The sequence below is a fragment of the Macrotis lagotis genome, chromosome X, assembly GCF_037893015.1.
Source record: "Macrotis lagotis isolate mMagLag1 chromosome X, bilby.v1.9.chrom.fasta, whole genome shotgun sequence".
NCBI lineage: Eukaryota > Metazoa > Chordata > Mammalia > Peramelemorphia > Peramelidae > Macrotis > Macrotis lagotis.
The window spans coordinates 5601398-5621729 of NC_133666.1; the positions used below are offsets into that span (position 1 = coordinate 5601398).

Below are 20332 nucleotides of genomic sequence, written 5' to 3' on the forward strand. Positions count from 1 at the left end.
TTACTAATCAATACCAATCATAGTACCAATTAAGGATCTGCTAAGGTCAAAATTGATTACCATAATTTTAAATATTTTATTTTTAATACGACCTAGTTCTGTCTTCTCAGCTCTAATAGCCTGTACTCTAAGCTCTTTTCCCCTGGAAAATTCCCCTATAAATGGTATCTCAAAATCAGGACATTCTAATGTGTTGAAGATTCTCAAAGCTGACACATTCTCTTCTGAGGGCAAATGTTCCTATGATATTCTGTCAATTTATTGGATTATTTTTCTTTTTGCACTGCCCATAGGTCTTAGTAGTAAAGTGACAGTGCAAATGGTCTCTCTTTGAAATACCTTGTGTTAAGGTGCTATGAGAGTGAGAAAATAATTTCCATTCATTCCCAATAAGAGGAATATCAATATGTCTAACCTGATTAGTACACTATAAGGATACATTTGCCCTGGGGGAGTGTTTGTACTTTATATATACAAATAAGATATTCAATTATAAACTTCTATTTTGGCTTCTTTGGTTCAGAAGCTAAGTTTTAATTTAGACAATCACCACTCTCCTGATATAAATTATATGGAAATAACGGTAGCATTTCAAGTCAAAAATATAATTTCTTACAAAGGTTTCAACTATTTTGTCTCTCTCCATGCTTTGAGAACATAAAATAATCCATGTTCTCAAGAATATCATTGAGAATTCTATAGATCTTTCCAAAACTGAAAATCTAGGTTCAATAACACTTAGTTCTATTCCAAACAGATACACTGCCAGATCTAACATTTCCTTCTCTGTGGCTTCTCTCAGGTCCCATAGTTTATGTTTTAAAGTCTCACTGGCTCAGACAAATTTTGTTTTATGGCTCTTCCACTTTCTTTCTCTGAAACTTTATCCTAGACAGGATTTAGACATAAAAACAATAAGAGGATCAAGGACTAGTTTACCTGTCAGATCTATGGAAATGGGAGCAGTTTATGACTAAGGAAGAGATGGAGAACATCACTAAAAACAAACTGGGTCATTTTGATTACATTACATTAAAAAGGGTTTACACAGATAAAACCACTGTAACCAAGATCAAAAGAAATGGAGTAAACTGGGAAACAATCTTTACAACTAATGTTTCTGACAAAGGACTCATTTCTAAAATATAGAGAGAACTGAGTCAAATTTAAAAAAAAAGCCATTCCTCAATTGACAAATGGTCAAAGGATATGCAAAGGCAATTAACAGATGAGATCAAAGATGGTCAAAGGATATGCAAAGGCAATTTACAGATGAGATCAAAGCAATCAATAGTCACATGAAAAATTGCTCTAAATCATTACTTATTAGAGAAATGCAAATTAAAGTTTCTCTGAGGTACCACCTCACACCTCTCAGATTGGCCAATATGACCAGAAAGGATAATGATCATTGTTGGAAGGGTCGTGGGAAATCTGGGGCACTATTACATTGTTGGTGGAGCGGTGAACTTGTCCAAATGTTCTGGAGAGCAGTTTGGAATTGTGCCCAAAGGGCAACAAAAATGTGCATCCCCTTTGATCCAGCAATGCCACTACTGGGTCTATACCCTTGAAGAGATGATGAAAAAGGGTAAAAAGATCACTTGTACAAAAATGTTCATAGCAGCCCTGTTTGTGGTGGCAAAGAATTGGAAATCAAGTAAATGTCCTTCAATTGGGGAATGGCTTAGCCAACTGTGGTCTATGTATGTCATGGAACACTATTGTTCTATTAGAAACCAGGAGGGATGGGAATTCAGGGAAGCCTGGAGGGATTTGCATGAACTGATATTGATGAGATGAGCAGAACCAGAAGAACACTGTACACCCTAACAGCAACATGGGGGCGATGATCAACCTTGATGGACTTGCTCGTTCCATCAGTGCAACAATCAGGGACAGTTTGGGGCTGTCTGCATTGGAGAATACCATCTGTATCCAGAGAAAGAGCTGTGGAGTTTGAACAAAGACCAAGGACTATTCCCTTTAATTTAGAAAAAAAACTGATATCTTATTGTCTGATCTTGCTATCTCTTATACTTTATGTTCCTTGAGGATATGATTTCTCTCTCATAACACTCAATTTGGATCAGTGTATACCATGTAAAAAATGAAAGACTGGTGGGGGGGTGGGGGAAGGGAAGTAAGATTAGGGGAAAAAATTGTAAAACTCAAAATAAATAAAATATTTAAAAAGAAAAAAAAGAAACTTTATTCTACCTCTTGTATTCTAGGTTCTGAGGCTCACCTATAACCTGTAGTCTAGATACTGAATCTCTTCTATGTTCTTAATGGAGTTTCAATTAATCTGTCTCACTATATTTCTTAACACTCAGAGAAGAAACAAAACAAAACATAAATCTCATTGTCTCAAAGATGACATTGAGGTTTTAAAAGCCCCATGCTAGCTCTGAAAATCTAAGATCCATTACTCCTCTTACGTCTCTAATTTCAGACCCCTCTTACATCAGGTATTCATCAATCTAAACTGTCCATTTAAAGACACCAAGCACAAAGATTTGTCTTCCTGAGTTTAAATCCAGCCTTTGACACTACTAGTTGTTTGACTCTGGGCAAGTCACTTACCCCTATTTGCCTTAGTTTCTCCATCTATAAAATGAGGCGGAGAAAGAAATGGCTAACTGCTCTAGTATCTTTGCCAAGAAAACTTTGAATGGTTACAAAGAGTTGGACACAACTGAACAATAACTTCAAAATGTAATGGAGACCATATATACAACCTAGTAATTAAGGAAACTGAAAGGAATCCAATTGATGACCTTTTTCCTATTTTTATATTGTGCAATTTTGGCCTCCCACCTACAAATACTCTAAGCTTTCTCATGCTTGTAAAATTCTCCCTTGAATGACAGTCAAGGTTTTCCTTATGTCAAGAATGCTCATATTTATGACATACTATTTTTAAGAGCAGACCCAACATATTATATTCCATCAATTTAGTGATTTGTTTATTTTTCTCTTATTGAACTGCCCATAGGTCTTACTTGTAAGGTGACAGCAAAAATGATCATTCTTTGAAGTGCCTTGGACTTAACTACTTTTCACTATCACATTTCTGTACATTCCCAATAACAGGAATATCAAGGGCAGTTTTACCTAATCAGGACACTACAAGGAATCAAATGTCTTTTTTTGTTTGTTTGTTTTTCTTATTTATTTATTTTTGAATGAAATGTCTTGTTGGGGATGGTTTTTATTACTTGGGGCCATAAGTCCTTTGATAAAGAACATATGCCTTTGGCTCTGTAGTCCAGGATCCAGGTTTTATTTCAGACAATTGCTGCTATGCTGATCTAAACTATATGGGAATAAAGGTCATATTTCAAGCTACAAATATCCTTTGTTACTAAGGTTCCATTTAACCTGGTTCTCTCCAGATTCTGGTGTCCTAAGAACATAAAATAATTAATCTTCTTAAGAATAAAATGGAGAGGTCTGTGGCCAACAATGTCTCTGAAAATCTAAGTTCTAGAGTTTTTCATACCTCCCTAATTTCACAGCCTTCCAAGAGCAGACATTCGGCATTCCAGGTGCTCCATTTTTAAAGGCAGTGTACTTCAAAAGTTGTGGGCAACAAAAATTTCCTAGTCATTACCAATAGCAGTACTGAGTAATCAAGGATCAGCAAAGAAACAAACTGATGACCATTTTGTGTTTTTGTCTATCTTTCCATAGAGCAGTTATGTGCTACCAGCTCTAATAGCCTCTACTCAAGACTGTCTTCTATCTGAAAAATTCTCTCATGAAAGGCATCTCCCCAGAATCCTTTTTGTGATAAGGAGCCTCTTAGCTTTGACATATCCTCTTCTAAGAGCTAACCCTCTTATGATATGCTTCATTTTTCTCCTTTTGCACTGCCCATATGCTCTCTCTTTGAGAAGAGAGCTTGTTGTAAAACCTTCTGGTAATGGGCAGATATCCTTGATCTATTTCAAGTAACAGGAATATATCAACAGAAATGCAAGGAATCACTTGTCCTATTGGGGACTGGTTTTATTTCTTACTGACATCTAAAACTGTGGTCTGCCACCTTAATGCAGCTAATTGGCATTCTCTAGATAGATAGATAGATAGATAGATAGATAGATAGATAGATAGAAATAGACAGATATATATATATATTTTATATATATATATATATATGTATATATGAAATAATGGTAGTATTCCAAGCCATCATTTCTTACAAGGCTTTAAACCAATCTATCTCCATACTTTTTGACCCATGTTCTCAAGGAGGTCATTGAGCAATCTGAGTTCCCTTCTAGCTCTAAAAATCTAGGTTCTGTCCTTTCAGAACAGGTCTAAATCAGAAATGCAACATTGGAGTGAACTCTTCTGCTTTGGTATCTCTTGTTCTACAGCTCCTGCCCATGTCAATCTCACCTTCTCTTCTCTAAATTCACTTTTCAGTTCCCAGAGCTGTGTACTAAGTTCCCACTGGCTCAAATTATTCTGGTTCCCTGGTACTGTCCATCTCCTACTTTCTGACTTCAAAACTCTCTTCCTCTTATATTTCAGGTACTATGGCTTATCTACATCCCACAGTCTGGATTGTAAATTTCTTCCAAGAACTCACTAGAATTTCAATGAACCTTTATTTCCTCTTTATTACTTGGTCATTTAAAAACAACAAAACTTCACATTCTCAACAATGACATTTTATTACTTATATATTGCATCAGAATCCAAGTTCTGTTGCCCCTATCTCAAATTTCAGAAAATTTCCCCAAAATGGTTCATCAATCAAGCCCTTTCTATGTGAAAGATTCTTGTATTTCTGACAAATTACCTGTAAAGGACAAACCCTTCTTTGATATTCTATATTTACCCATAAGTCTTAGTCATAAAATGAAAGTAGAAATGCAGTACCTTATGGTTGTGAGTCAATACTCTCTAGCTATTCCTAATAATAGAAATAACAAAGAATCATTTGTTTTGTCAAAGAATTGTTTTATTACCTGCAATCATATAAAATACTTGATGATAAACTTATACTTTTTGCTTTGTGGTTTGGAACCTGAGTTTTAATTCAGACAACTCTCACTATCCTGATATAAATCAGATGAGATAAGTAACATTTCAAGCCACACCTGTCCTTTCTTACCATGGTTTCATTTAACCTCTCTCTCTCTCCGGGCCCTGGTGTCCTGATAGTATAAAGTAACTTATTTTCTCAAAGATGAAATGGAGAGTTCTTTAACCCAAACTGCGTATGAAAATCTAAGTAAGTCCTAAAAAAAGAATAAAGAAAACAAAATCTACATCCTGTCAATCTAATTTCAGACCTGCACAAGATCAGATATTCTGTATTCAATATGCATCTTTTTGAATGCACTCTTGTTCAAAAGTTATTGTTCCAAAATAGTTCCTACTCATTACCATTAGTAGTCTTAAATAATCAAAGGTCTGCAAGGAATCAAATTGATGGCTACTTTGATTTGGTATTCATCTTCATTTTTGTTTATTTAATATTGTAGAATTCTGCCCTAACAGCTCCAATAGTCTATACTCCTAAGTTCTCTACTTCCTGGCAAATTCTCCCATAAATAGCACTTCCCAGTCCAGAATCCCCAAAGGTTCCCTTTGATACTTTATATTCTAAGAGCAGAACCTCCTATGATAGTCTATTTATTGGTTTATTTTTTCATGTTGCATTTCCCATAAGTCTTAAGTCAAAAAAGTTCAGCACAAATAGTCTCTCTTTGAAATTCCTTTCCTTAATACCACATGAAACTGAGTTACACACTTGATCTATGCCCCGGAATACTATTATAACTGGATTATCCTTAGATATATGATTAGAAGTTCAATCTAATCAAGGCACTACAAGGAATCACTTGTCATGTGGGAAGATTGTTTTTACTTCTTAGAGACACATAACTCTTCAATGATAAACTTACACGTTAGCTGTGGGATCTTGATACCTGAGTTTCAATTCAGACAATCATTACATTCTTGAGATATAGTCTAAAGAACTGATAGCATTGCAAGCAAGAAATATAATTTCTAATATTAAAGTTCCGATTATGTCCTCAAAGATGCCATTAAGCATTCTAAGGTTCCTCACAGCTCTGAAAACCTAGGTTCTTTCTCATCTTTTAGTTTTGGTCTTTCACAATAGTTCCAAGCAAGAAATTCATCACTGTATGGGTTCTTTTGCTCAGATAGATATCTTTCTTCTAGGGGCCCTCCCACTGTTCACATTCTCTTCTCTCTGTCTACTCTGGGGTCTCAGACTCTATCTACTAGGGTCCCATAGGCTCAATAGAATAGTGGTTCTATTCTTCTCCTACTTTCTTTCTGTGAAATTCTCTCCTAGCTCTCATACTCCAGGTTCTACGTGTCATCCAGATCCCACGATTCAGAGTCTAAATTTCTTCCAGGATCTTAATGGAGTTTCAATTTATCTCTCTCTATTCCTTGGTCTTCTGAGAATATAAAAATACACATCTTCTTAAGGGTGAAATTAAGACTTCTCAGGTCCATTATGGCTAAATCTTATTGTCCCTCTTACCTCTGAAACTTCAGAAACTTCCTATATCCAGCATTTGATATGCACTTCAAATTTTACTGTAGGCAATAAATGTTTCCAAGTCATTGCTAATAGCACTTATTGAGTAACTGACAATCAGCATAGAATGAGATTGATGACAATTATTTTGTGGCTTTGATTTATTTTATATGATGACTTTCTGAAATTCCAGCTCTAATAGTGTCTATTCTCTAAGCTCTTTTCTCCTTGGAAAATTCTCCCATGAATGGCACTTCCCAGGTCAGACTTTCTGTGTGCTAAGGATCCTCATAATTCTGTCACTGTATATTCCAAGTTGGCCACTCCAATGGTACTCTATGCATATAAAAGTCTATTTTTCTTATTATTGCACTGCCCATGGTCTTATTTGTAAAGTGACAATATTGTTTCTCTTGGAAAGACCACCTTGTACTTAAAAACCTGATGGTAGCAAGTAAATACTCTTGATTCATTCTGAATAACAGGAATATGAATAGAAGTCTAACTTGATTAGATTGTGGGACTTTTTCTTTTTACTTCTTGGAGCCATAAAAAGTACTTGATTATAAACTTCTATCTTTGGTGTGTTGCTCAGGACCTGAGACAGTTATTTAGATAATCACCATTCTCCTGATATAAAATATATCAAGTCACAAGAATTCTTTGTTATTAGGGTTTCACTTAACCTTTCTCTCAGAATGTCTTAGTAGCCTGAGAACATAAACATAAAAAATCCATGTTCTCACTTGTTGTGTTGAGAGTTCTGAAGCCCCTTCCAGCTCTAAAAATCTAGGCTCTATGGTACTTCCTCTCTCTGTGCTTGCAGAACAATTCCAAACTTGAAATTCAGAATTCTATGGGCTCTCCTGATGCTATCTCTTGTTCCAGGTCTCCATCTTCCTTACCTCTTTAATCTCCCTCTACCCCATTGCTTCTCACATTCTGTTATCTATGTCTTCCACTGGCCCAGAGTATTTTGTTCCCTGGCACTGTCCAACTCCCACTTTGTCTTTGAAAAAATATCCTCCTTTTCATATTCACGGTTCTAAAGCTCATCAAGATCCCATAGTCTGGACTGTAAATTTCTTCCAAGTTCTCACTGGAATTTTTACTAACCCGTTTCTCCCTACCCATTGGTCAGCTGAGAATAAAGCAAAATAAAACAAACAAAAACATGTTCTCAAGAAAGACATTGAAAATTCTGTGGCCTCTACTGCCTCTAAAAATACAACTTTACCTCTCTAATTTCATTCCCCTCAAAGGTCAGACAATCAACATTCGATGTGCTCCCTTTTAATTCACTGTCTTTCAAAAGTTATTGTGGGCAATAAATAATCTCTAGTCGTTACCATTAACACTTAAGTAATCAAGTAAAGGAACTCCAGTGCATGACCAGTTGTTTGCTTATCTAATTTGATTAGTGTACTATGAGGAATCACTTGTCTCTGGGGACTGTTTTTAATTCTTACAGCCATATAAGGTACTGGATTATAAATTGATACCTTTGGCTGTGCTGTCCAGGATCTGAGTTTTAATTCAGACCATCAACACTGTATTTAAATTATATGAAAATAAGGGTAGCATTTCAAGCCACAAATATCATTTCTTACAAGGGTTTCAATTATCCTGTCTCTCTCCATGCCTTGTCAACCAGAGAACATAAACAGGGCTGCAATTCAGCGTGTTCTAAGATCCCTTCTAGTTCTTAAAAATCTAGGTTCTATGACAACTCCTAGTTCTGTTCTTTCAGAACAGTTCCAAACCAGAAATTGAACATTTCCCATGTTATTCTGATATGGTAACCTTTGTTTTAGGTGACTTCCCATCTCTCACATTTCCTTCTTTTTGATTACTCTTAGATCCCCTAGTCTACCTACTAACCTCCCCCTGGCTCACACTATTTTCTTTTCTATGGCTCTGTTCCTTGGCCCCTTTTTGTTTTCTAAAGTCCTTCCTACCTCTTATATTACCGGCTCCAGGGTTCATCCAGATCCAGCAGTCTGGATTTTAAATTTCTTCAAAGTTCTTACTGGAGTTCTCCAATTACCCTATCTCTCTCTCTCTGCATATTCCTCGGCCCCCTGAGAACATAAAGAGAACTGATCTTCTCAAGGAGTTCTTTGAGAGTTCTTAGTCACCTTCCATGTCAGGAAAATACTGGTTCTATAGAAGTTTTGTTCTTTCAGAACCCTCTCACATCAGAAATTCAGACTGTCCAATGGCTCTGACTATCTCTTACTCTTGTTCTTAAGTCCTTTCTATCTCTCATAATACAGGTTTTTGATCCCTAGTGAGATCTGGCAATTTAGATTATAAATTTCTTTCAAGCTCAGTTATTTTATATATTATCCTCTGATCTGATATTTTGTTTACAATGTCCACTCTCATTTATGACATTCGAGGTTTAGAGTGCCTTCCTTTTCCCTGAAATATTCTTTTCTGACCCCTCCACTAGTCTCACTTGACAGATTATTAAATTCTATGTTCTATAGCCCACCCTACTCTAAAGTTTGTATGCTTATTTTTGTCTATTCATACTATAAACCTATCTTAGCAATATGATATTTGAAAAGCACCCGTGTTGTGTCTTTTGAATACACTGAATTTCACAGTTTCTTTTTCACTATTAAATATATACTCTCTATTACCAATAGCAGTATTAAATAATTAAGGAATTGCATTTAATCAAATAAATGCTTCCCCTTTTAGTAGTTATATCAATATTATCTGAACAGATATCACTTCTCTTGACAGGGGATTTTTATTTCTTGGAGTCATATAAGACTTCAAGATTTAACCTTATACCTTGGGCTCTTTGGTCTAGGGTTTCATTTTTAATTCTGACAATTACCACTGTACTAATGTTATTTGGAAATAAACATTGCACTTAAACTGCAAATATCCTTTGTTACCGCCTTCTAAGGCTATCAAAAAACTCATCTTCTCAAAGATTACATTGAGATTTATCAGGCAACCCCCAGTGCTATAGTTCTCTATCATCTCTGATATTGTTTTCTTATTTTTTATAAAAATAATTCCCAAATGAGACATTCTGTGTTCTTTAATTTCTCCCTAGTCTGTTTTTTTTTATGCTCACATTAACCACAATAATTTGTTTTCTCAACTTCTCCCCATCTCGCACTTTCTGAGTTCTGAAGACCCTTCTACCTCAATACTTATCATACTATAGTATCTCATTCAGTTTGGCTATTTTCTTTAACACTTCCCCTTCCCCATCTATTATCTGTCTTGACTTGATTTTTAACTCCCAGATCTGCTAAACCAGCTCCTCTAAGAATCTGTATTCTAATGACTTCTATCCCACCAGCAATATTCCTTGAATGACACTTCCCAAGCAAGATAATTTATGTCATAATGACCCTCCCAGTCCTAAAAAATACCTGTTCTATATCACCATTTTCCTCTCAAATTTGGATTTTTTCTTTTCATCTTTTGAATTTATTTGTATCTTATTGCAGTTTAAAAAACTTGGCAATGGAATTCTTTAAAAACAATTTGTTTTTTAGGGTTTTTTTTTTTAGTTTTTGCAAGGCAATGGGGTTAAAGTGGCTTGCCCAAGGCCACACAGCTAGGTGATTATTAAGTATCTGAGGCCGGATTTGAACTCAGGTACTCCTGACTCCAGGGCCGGTGCTCTATCCACTGCACCACCTAGCTGCCCCTTGTTTATTAGTTAAGTACACTGCATTTAGTTAACACATTAGGGAAATCAAATATTTCCCATTCATTATGAAAAGTGGTCATTTCAATATCAAAAGTGGTCTTACAATATCAAAAATTGCACGTAATCATCTTTTTGCCTTTATTTTCAACATTCCTTTTTAGTTATCGGGTTCAAGATCTGAGTTTCAATGCTTCATCTCGATCCTATTATAAATTATGTTTAAATAAATATTCCTTTTTATAACATAAACTTTGATTTTCTTTTGTATATTAATCTGTTCTTCCCTCTTATCTTTGACCACTGAAGACAAAAAGCCTCCTTTGCCACTCTATTGTGTGTTTTGAGGTGACTATCAGCTCAGAAGATCTATGTTTTAAGGTTGAAGCCAGTCCGAGCATTCCGTGATTTTTGAGACCACTTCCACTTCTGACATTCTGTATTCTAATAGTGGTTTATTAATGTTTTTAAATTTAACATGTGCTTCTCAATATCTAGGCCCACTGAGCACACTTAAAAGAAAACAAACTCTTCATCTCAGCTATAGTCCTGTGGGTCTGGGAAGTCTGAAGACTTGATCTAAAGACCATCTCATCTCCTCTGTCACATTCTGTGATAGCCAAGACTCTCTTAATGTCTTCTGTGCTGTTGCCTCTGGTTTCCCATCTTCTCCATGCCCTACTGGTTCTGATGTTCTCCTCTTTAGCTAGCTCCCAGACCTGACATTCTCTTTGCTAAGGTCCCTCCACAGTCTCTGACAATCTATGTTCTTAGACCCCCATCATTGCCCACTTTCTGTGTTATTGGGTCCCCTGAATGCCCACCTCTGATATTCCCAGTCCTGGGGCCTGACCTAGCTCAGATATTCTGCAGCTCCTCCTGGTTCCCAGCTGCTTCCTTCTGAATGCTCTCTCGCCTAACTCTGCTATACTGGCCTCTCTGGGTTCCCCCTATGGATCCTGCCATTCAGAGGCATTACTGCCCTCCATCTCTCCCACTGGCTGTTCTAAGCTTTCTCTTAACTCTAACTTTCTCTTTGGAAACACAGCTCTCAGTCCAGACATTTATGATCTAAGATCCTCATCCTAGGAAATTCTATTATTTTCTTAATATTTATTTTATTATATTATATCTATGTGTGTGTGTGTGTGTGTGTGTGTGTGTACATATACACACATATATGTTTTTAGAAACACAATAATTTAAAAAGACAAATGAATTCCCTTTGAAAATCTGGGTACTTAACACCTTTTTGTTCTCAACAAAGACTTGTCATTCATTACCAATAAGAGTAATACAAATCGCAGTCTTACCAGATCAAGGCACTTCTGCAATTACTTTTTTGCCCGTTTATTTTTCTTTTTGTGGAACAAAATAAGGCACTTCATTGTCACCAATCCCCTTGGGCTGTATTGGTTCAGTCCCTGAGTTTTAATACAGAGCTGCACCACTGCGCTGAAAGAAATTAGACGAAAATTACTTTTGCAGGCAATATTACGAATCTTATGTTTTCTTATTTTTAGAATTTGACTTGTACTTCCCAACCCATAGACCCATAGAGCAGATAAAAACTTCTTCCCTGCTGTGCTATTATTTGTTCAAAAGTGCTAAGTTTTAATGGTTATCCCATCTCAGAGATTTGGAGTTGTAAGGGCTTTTTTTTAGCTTTGAGATCCATTCTTCAAAGTGTCCTAGAGGTTCTGACATTCTCTTCTCAGGCCTGACACATGAAGAGCTCTGACAATTTAGATTCTCAGGTTCTGACTGTCTCCTCAGGTTCCTCGGTCTCCCTGCCTCCTCCCCACCATTCCATATTCTAGAACCCCATCCAGCCCCAGCATTCTGATTCTAAGATACCTTCCAGATCAGAACAACTTTGTTCTAAATGCTCTCCTTGATCTGAGATTCTGGCTTCTACAGCCACTGCCTATTCTACCATTCAGAGCCCTGAGCCCTCCCAGCACACAAATTCTCTATTCTAAGCTGTCTCCCACATTTAACATATTGTGTCACCAAGTACCTCCCAGGCTAAACATTCTAGGTTCTGGGGACTCTCCCAATGTGGTCATTCTTTGATACCAGACCCCACTCATTTCTGATAACCAAGACTTTTTTTTTTCACTTATTTTTATTATATTCTACCATAAATGGGACTTAGCAAGACAATGATGTGAGAGCACAAATGAAGTCCCTTTTAAATCCTAGGTACTAAACACTTTATTTGTTCATTAACCAGTCCCCATAATATCAGTATCAAAAATAGTAGTCTTACCAAATCAAGGCGCTGTATTGAAATAATTTTAATACCCGTTTTGTTTCCTCTTTATGGAGCCTGAGAAGGCACTGCATTTCCCCCTTTCTTCTTTGGCTGAATTGGTTTAGTACCTGAGTTTTTAATTCAAAGGATCACCACTGAGCTGAAAGAAATTACACAGAAATTAATGTTGTATATAATGACATCATTGTATCATTTTTTTAAATTTACTGTTGTTTCCTAATATTTTAAAAACATAGAACACACTAAAAAACTTCTTTCCTAATATGCTATTGTTTGTAGTACAGTTCCTCACAGGTCAGAAGATGGATGTTTTAAGGGATATGCCAACACTGAAATTCGTCTATAGCTTTAAAATCCCTTGTTCTAAGTTCCCTCCTATCTCAGATATTCTTCCATGTCTACTTCTATACTAAGGTTCGCAGGCTCCACCTAGTTCCCACTTTCTGTCTTAGAGAGTTCCCTGAATCCCCCCTCCCTCTGATATTCCAAGTGCTACTCCTGCCCCCGGCTGAAGCATTCTAGATTCAAAAACGCCTCCCAGTTCACAAGTGCTTTATTTCACATGCTCTCCCAATTCTGCCCCAGTATACACTGCCATCCAGAAGCAGGACTGGCCTCCAGCTGCCTTCCATTTGCTACTCTTAAGTTCTCTCTCACTCTCAACATTGTGTTTGAAAGGCACCTCTAGTCTAGATATCTAAAATCTTGCCTAGGTTGACATCAGGGCTATTTTTCTTTTCGATTCTTGATATTTACTTTGTTACACTGCTTATGTCCCTTAGTAATATAGGATTTTAAGACCACAAGTGGTATCCCCTTTAAAACACACATTTATAAAACCTTTAAGGATCATTTGAAGCCCTTGATCACCCAGCCCCCCTCCTACCTTTCAAGTCTTCTTACCCCATACTCCCCTTCTTGGACCCAGGGACCCTGGTCTCCTGGCTATTTCACCCATGAGCCCCTCCACCTCTCAGTTCCAGCATCTTCTCTGACCGTCCCCCAAGCCTGGAATGCTCTTCCACTTCTACTGTAACTACTAACCTCCCTGGCTTCCTTTCAGTCCCAACTAAAGTTCCATCTTCTATAGGAAGCCATCCCTCTGGTCATTATTTACTATTTATCTTCCATATAGCTTGCTTTGTAGGTATTTTTTTTATGTTGTCTCCCCCAATAGATTTTAAAAAATAAAATTTAAAATTTAAACTAGACACTTTTGCCTCTTTTTATTCTCAGGGCTTAACACAGAACCTAATACACAGAAGGCATTTAATGAATGTTTACTAATTGAGTTTCAATACCTCATTCATTACTACTATTAATATCAATAACGTTCTTACCAGATCAAGAAACTGCATGGGATTAATTTTTTTGCCTGTTTTTTCCTTATTTTAGAGCCACAGAAGGCACAGCATTTCCCTCTTTGCTCTTTAGTTGTATTGGATAAATACCTGAGTTTTAATTCAAAGGTTCACCACCAAGCTGAAATGAATTATATGGAAATTAATGTTATATATCAAGACATGATTACACTTTCTAATTATTTTTCAATTTACTTGTACTTCCCAATACCCTAACCCACTAAGCACATTAAAAAACAAACAACAAACACTCATTCCCCAAAATGATATTCTTTGCTGCAAAGTGCCTCCAAGGTCAGAAGATCTATGTTCCATATCCTGGCAATCATATACTTTTCTTGTAACCATCACTACTACTTCTGATAGTCTTTGTTCTAAGGACTCTTCTAGCACTGTTACTCCTTATTCTAAGCACCCTCTTAGCTCTAACATTCTCTTCTCTAGGCAACTTGCAGGCCTGTCATTCCTCTGTGTTAAGATTCCCTGAATTCTAACAATTTTTATTATCAGACTTTGACCATTTCCCCACTTTCTGAATAATGTTATGGGTTTTTTGGTTCAGTCATTTCAATTGTATCCAACCCTTCTTGGACCTTTGGAATTTTCTTGGCCAAGATACTAGAATGGTTTGCCAGTTCCTTCTTCACCTCATTTTATAGATGAGGAACTGAGGAAAATGGGATGAAGCAACTTTTGCCCAGAGTCTAAACGGCTAATTACCTGTTTAAGGCTGTATTTGAACTTAGGTCTTCATGATCCAGGCCAGGAACTCTGTCTTTTTGGCCACCTAGCTACCCTTTTAAGCACACATGTATGGGGCTGGGAATAATAAGGCTGAATAATAAGCCACCACTCCACTTCCAACTCTCACCTCTGATAATTGGAGTTCCAGGAGCCCCATCCAGTCCCAGCATTCTGGATTCTAAAATACCTTCCAGATCAGAGCAGCTTTGTTCTAAATTCTCTCCCTGATCTGATATTCTGGCCTATTCTTCCTAATCAGAGCCCTGAGCCCTCCCAGCACACAAATTCTCTATTCTAAACACTCTCCCACTTTTAACATCTTGTGTTGCCAAGCACCTCCCAGTCTAGACACCCTAAGGGCCCTCCTAGAACTATAATTCTTTGTTTTGAGATCTCACCCTTTTCTGATAACTAAGGGGGGGCTCTTTTTCCCATTTATTTTTATTTTCCACTGCACAAAGGACTTAGCAAGACAATGATGTAAAAGAACCAATGATGTCCCTTTTAAATCCTATGTACTAAATACTTCATTTTTCTTTCATTAAATAGTCCCCATAATAGCAGTCTTACCGAGTCAAGGCACTGCATGGAAATTAATACCCGTTTTGTTTCCTGTTTATGGAGCCAGAGAAGGCACTGCATTCCCTCTTTCCTCTTTGGCTGTATTGGTTTTAATACCTGAGTTTTAATTCAAAGGTTCACCACTGAGCTGAAAGGAATTATATGGAAATGAACATTACATATCAAGGCAGAATTTTATTTTCTTGTTTATAAATTTACCTGGTGCTTCCCAATACTCTAACCTACTGAGCACATTAAAAAAAACAACCACTTTTCCTCAATATGCTGTCTGTGTTCTAGAGCCTCTCATAGAGCATAAGATCTATGTTCTAAAAATTAATCCATGTCTGGCATTCTGGGATTTTTAAGGATAATCTTATTTCTGACATTCTATGTTCTAAGGGTTCTCCTAGCTCTTATGTCTATTGTTCAAAGTGTCCTAGAAATTTTTACATTCTCCTTTCTATTCAACAACTGGGACTGACATTCATAGTGCTAAGATTGCCAGGGCTCTGACATTTGTGTTCTCACCTCCTACTTTCTCTATTATAAGGGTCAGCTCAGTCTTGATATCTGTGACATTCTAGGTTCTTGGGTCCCATCCACCTGAGGCACTATTTGGTTTTTAATTTTCACTTATTTATTTTTGACGTTCGTATTTTAAATTTTTGAATTCCACATTTTCTCCTCCCTTCCACCCCTTCGTTGAGTAGGCAAGCAATACATGTAAAATCATGCAATTTCAAAAATAGTAGTCTTACCAATCAAGGCACTGTATGGAAATAATTTAATACCCGTTTTGTTTCCTATTTATGGAGCCTGAGAAGGCACTGCATTTCCCCTTTCCTGTTGGCTGTATTGGCTTAATACCTGAGTTTTAATTCAAAGGATCACCACTGAGCTGAAAGAGATTATACAGAAATCAGTGGTGTATATCTTGGAAGAATTTCACATTCTCATGTTTTTAAAGTTCCTGCTTACCAATACCCCAATCTAATATAAAAAGAAACTCCTCCAATATGATACTATTTATTCTAGAGCCCCTCACAGATCAGAATACTTACGGAATCTTTTCCAAGGGCTCTCCTAGCTTGGATGTTGTCCTCTCTAGCTAGTTCCTAGAGGCCTGACATTCTCTTTGCTAAGGTCCCTCCCCAGTCTCTGACAACCTGTGTTCTTAGACTCCCACCATTGCCCACTTCCTGTGTTACTGGGTCCCTTGAATGACCACCTTTGATATTCCCAGTCCTGGGGCTCCACCCAGCTCAGGTTCAGCATTTGAATCTGCCTCCTAGTTCCCAGCTGTTTCCTTCTGAATGCTGGATTCTCTGGCTGCCCCCTATGGATCCTGCCATTCAGAGGCAGGACTGCCCTCCCCCTCTCTTCCCCTCTCTGCTCTAAACTCTCTCTCATCCCAACATTCTCCTTTTAAAAGCAGCTCCCAATCTGTCATCTAGGATTCTAGCCTCCCCTGACACCCTAGGAATTTTTCTTTTCCTTTCTTAATATTATATTGCCTGTGTTTCTTAGCAACACAGTGTTGCTTTTAAAACCTATGAACTTCACACTGTATTGCTTTCAATAAAGATTCCTCATTCATTTATCCAATAATGGCCGTTTGAATTGTAGACTTACCAGAACAAGGCACTGTATGGGATTATTTTTTGCCTGGTTTTCCTTATTTTAGAGCCATAAAAGGCACAGCATTCCCCCCTTTCCTCTTTGGCTGTATTGGTTTTAATACCTGAGTTTTAATTCAAAGGTTCACCACTGAGCTGAAAGGAATTATATGGAAATTAACATTACATATCATAGAATCTCATTTTCTTATTGTTTATAAATTAACAGGTGCTTTGCAATGCTTTAACCCACTGAGCACATTAAAAAACAAACCAAAAGAACTTTCCCCTCTCTGATAATGTGGGTTCTTTCGAACAGCCCCTCCCAGATCAGAATAAACATATATTAGGTGCTTAAGAAACACTGAATGATTGGAAGATGGATGTTCTAAGGGTTAATCTACGAGGCTCTGTAATTTTAAAGCCACTCTAACTTCTCACATAAGGTGTTCTGAGGGTTCTCCTAGAGCTTGTTCTCTCACCTTTTGTTCAAAGTACCCTAGATATTCTGACATTGTCCTCTCCCTACAACACCTAACCCTAACATTCTCTATGCCAAGATCCTCTGAACTTTCCCAATTTGTATTCTCATCTCCCAGTTTCTCAATAATAAGCCACCCACCCAACCCTCACCTCTGCTATTTCAGGTTCTAGGGTCTCGTCTCACCCCTAGTTCAAGCTCCTTGATCTATGACAGTTCCCAGCTCAGAAGAGCTGATCTGCATTCTATGTGTACTCCCAGCCCGACATTTGGTATGCCAAATTTCTGAGTTCCAACAATCTGAATACTTAAACTCTGACTATGTCTCATGTTCTCTGTTATAAGGTTCCCTGAATGACCACCTCTTATATTTTAGGTTCTAGGGCCCCATCCAGCTCCAGCATTCTGGATTCTAAGATACCTTCAGATCAAAACAGTTTTGTTCTAAATGTTCTCCCTGGTCTGATAGCTTCTACCACTACTGCCTATTCTACCATTCAGAGCCTTGAGTCCTCTCAGTACATAAATTCCCTATTCTAAGACCTCTCTCAAATTTAACATTTTGTATTGCCAAGCACTTCCCAGTCTAGACATCCTGGATTCTAAGGGTGCTCTGAGCACTCCCATTCTTTGTCCTGAGGTCTCACTCTTTTCTAATATCTAAGGTTCTTTTTCATTTATTACTTTTCACTAAATTCTATTACAAAAACTGAGCTAAAAGAATCAATGATTTCTCTTTCAAATTCTATATATATTAAACACTTTATTTTGTTTCCTTTATACAGTCCCCATAATAGCAAAAGCAATAATAGCAATCTTACCAAATCAAGGCACTGCATATTTTACCCGGTTTTTTTCCATTTTATGGAGCCTGAGAAGGCACTGCTATTCCCCCTTTCCTCTTTGGCTATATTGGTTTAATACCTGACTGAATTCAAAGGATCACCACTGAGCTGAAAGGAATTATAGAGAAATTAATGTTTTATAATGTGGCACAATTTCACTCTGTTTTCAAATTTATAGTGCTTCCCAATAAACTTAATCCACTCAGTACATAAATAGAACTATTTCGCCCATATGACATTGTTTATTCTAAAGTCTTTCACTTGTCAGAAACCCTATGTTCTAAGGGTTGCCCCATCTCTGATATTCTAGAACATTAAGGTCACTCCAACCTGATACTCAGCTATAGGGTTTTTCTGAATGCCAACCTCTGGTATTCCAGGTTCTAGGGCCCCCACCTAGCTAAGACATTCTGGATTCAGACACCCGTCCCTGCTAACAAATGCTGTGTTCTAAAGGCTCTGCCAGATTTGACTTCCTGGATGCTTATGGTCATTCCAAGTTTCAACATGCAAAGGCAGGATTTGTCCTCTAGCTCTCAAATTCTCTATTCTAAGCTCTTTCCCACCTCCAATCTTCTTTGAGAAGCCCTCCCAGCCTGGATATCTATGATTTAAGGTCCTGTTAAACTTCTGACATTTGAGGGATTTTTTTCTTTTCATTTTTCAATATTTATTTTCTTTTGTTTGTATCTTAGCAATACAGTAATTTCAAAGATCATATGCATATGGAATCTGTTTTAAAACCTATGAACTTAACATCTTATTGTATTCAACAAAGATTTCTCACTCATCATCCAATAATAGTAATGTCAGTTGCAAACTTACCAAAACAAGGCACAGCATGGGATTCTTTTTTGCCTGGTTTTCCTTATTTTAGACTCACACAAGGCACAGAAATTTCCCTCTTTGCTCTTTAGTTGTATTGGAAAAATACCTGAGTTTTAATTCAAAGGATCACCACAGAGCTGAAAGGAATTATATATATGGAAATTATAATGTTGCTTGTCATGGCTTAATTTCTCTTTTTAATGTTTTTTTCAATTCATTGGTGTGCCCCACATGAAAAACAACTCATTCTTGGCTATATTATTTCTTCTAAAGTTCTCCAAAATCAGAAGCTATATATTTTAATAGCTGTCCTATCACTGACATTATTATTTTAAGGCCACTCTTTCTTCTGACAGACCACATGTGTTCTAATGGCTCATCTACCTCTGGTTTCCCTTCTCCATGCCCTACTGGTTCTGATGGTCTCCTCTCTAGCTAGCTCCCAGGCCTGACATTCTCTTTGCTAAGGTCCCTCCCCAGTATTTAACAATCTGTGTTCTTAGACTCCCAGCATCACCCACTTTCTGTGTTATTGGGTCCCTTGAATGACCACCTCTGATATTCCCAGTCCTGGGGCCCCACCCAGCTCAGATATTCTGCATTTGAATCTGCCTCCCAATTCCCAGCTGCTTCTTTCTGAATGCTCTCTCTCTCCCAGCTCTGCTATATTGGCCTCTCTGGATCCTGCCATTCAGAGGCAGGACTGCCCTCCCCCTCTCTCCACCTCTCTGCTCTAAGCTCTCTTCCCACCCCAACATTCTCCTTTTAAAAGCAGCTCCCTCTAGGATTCTAGCCTCCCCTGACACCCTAGGGATTTTTCTTTTCCTTTCTTAATATTATATTGCCTATGTTTCTTAGCAACACAGTGTTGCTTTTAAAACCTATGAACTTCACACCTTATTCGTTTCAACAAAGATTCCTCATTCACTTATCCAATAATGGCCATTTGAATTGTAGACTTACCAGAACAAGGCACTGTATGGGATTATTTTTTGCCTGGTTTTCCTTATTTTAGAGCCGTAAAAGGCACAGCAGTCCCTCTTTCCTCTTTGGCTATATTGGTTTAATACCTGAGTTTTAATTCAAAGGTTCACCACTGAGCTGAAAGAAATTATATGGAAATTGATGTTACATATCATGGCAGAATCTCACTTTCTTATTGTTTATAAATTAACAAGTGTTTTGCAATACTTCACCCGATTGAGCACATTAAAAAACAAACCAGAACTTTCACCTCTATGATAATATGTATTCTTTCAAACAGCCCTTCCCAGATCAGAAGGCTGTCCCAAGTTTGTGATTATCAGGCCATTCCCCCTTCTGACCTGCTCTGTGCTAAGTGCTCTTCAGCTCTCTACATGTACATGAAGGCTGAACATTCTGTGTGTTGAGCTCTCC

The 20332-nt window shown here is 37.4% G+C and overlaps 1 long non-coding RNA gene across 12 annotated transcripts in view; it reads right to left on the bottom strand.

Annotated features, from left to right (window-relative positions):
* LOC141502777 (uncharacterized) overlaps window positions 1–20332 on the bottom strand; it is a 104890-nt gene that overhangs the window by 67812 nt on the left and 16746 nt on the right. For 11 of the 12 annotated variants that reach the window (XR_012472647.1, XR_012472643.1, XR_012472640.1 and 8 more), the window contains 9 exons: window positions 19898–20035; window positions 18932–19071; window positions 18083–18214; window positions 16797–16936; window positions 15923–16062; window positions 15171–15309; window positions 13836–13977; window positions 12490–12634; window positions 11531–11672 (listed from right to left, as the gene is read on the bottom strand). This is a non-coding gene — a long non-coding RNA (uncharacterized LOC141502777). The remainder of the gene's footprint in view (window positions 1–11530; window positions 11673–12489; window positions 12635–13835; window positions 13978–15170; window positions 15310–15922; window positions 16063–16796; window positions 16937–18082; window positions 18215–18931; window positions 19072–19897; window positions 20036–20332) is intronic. The other variant, XR_012472649.1, reaches the window with a different exon arrangement.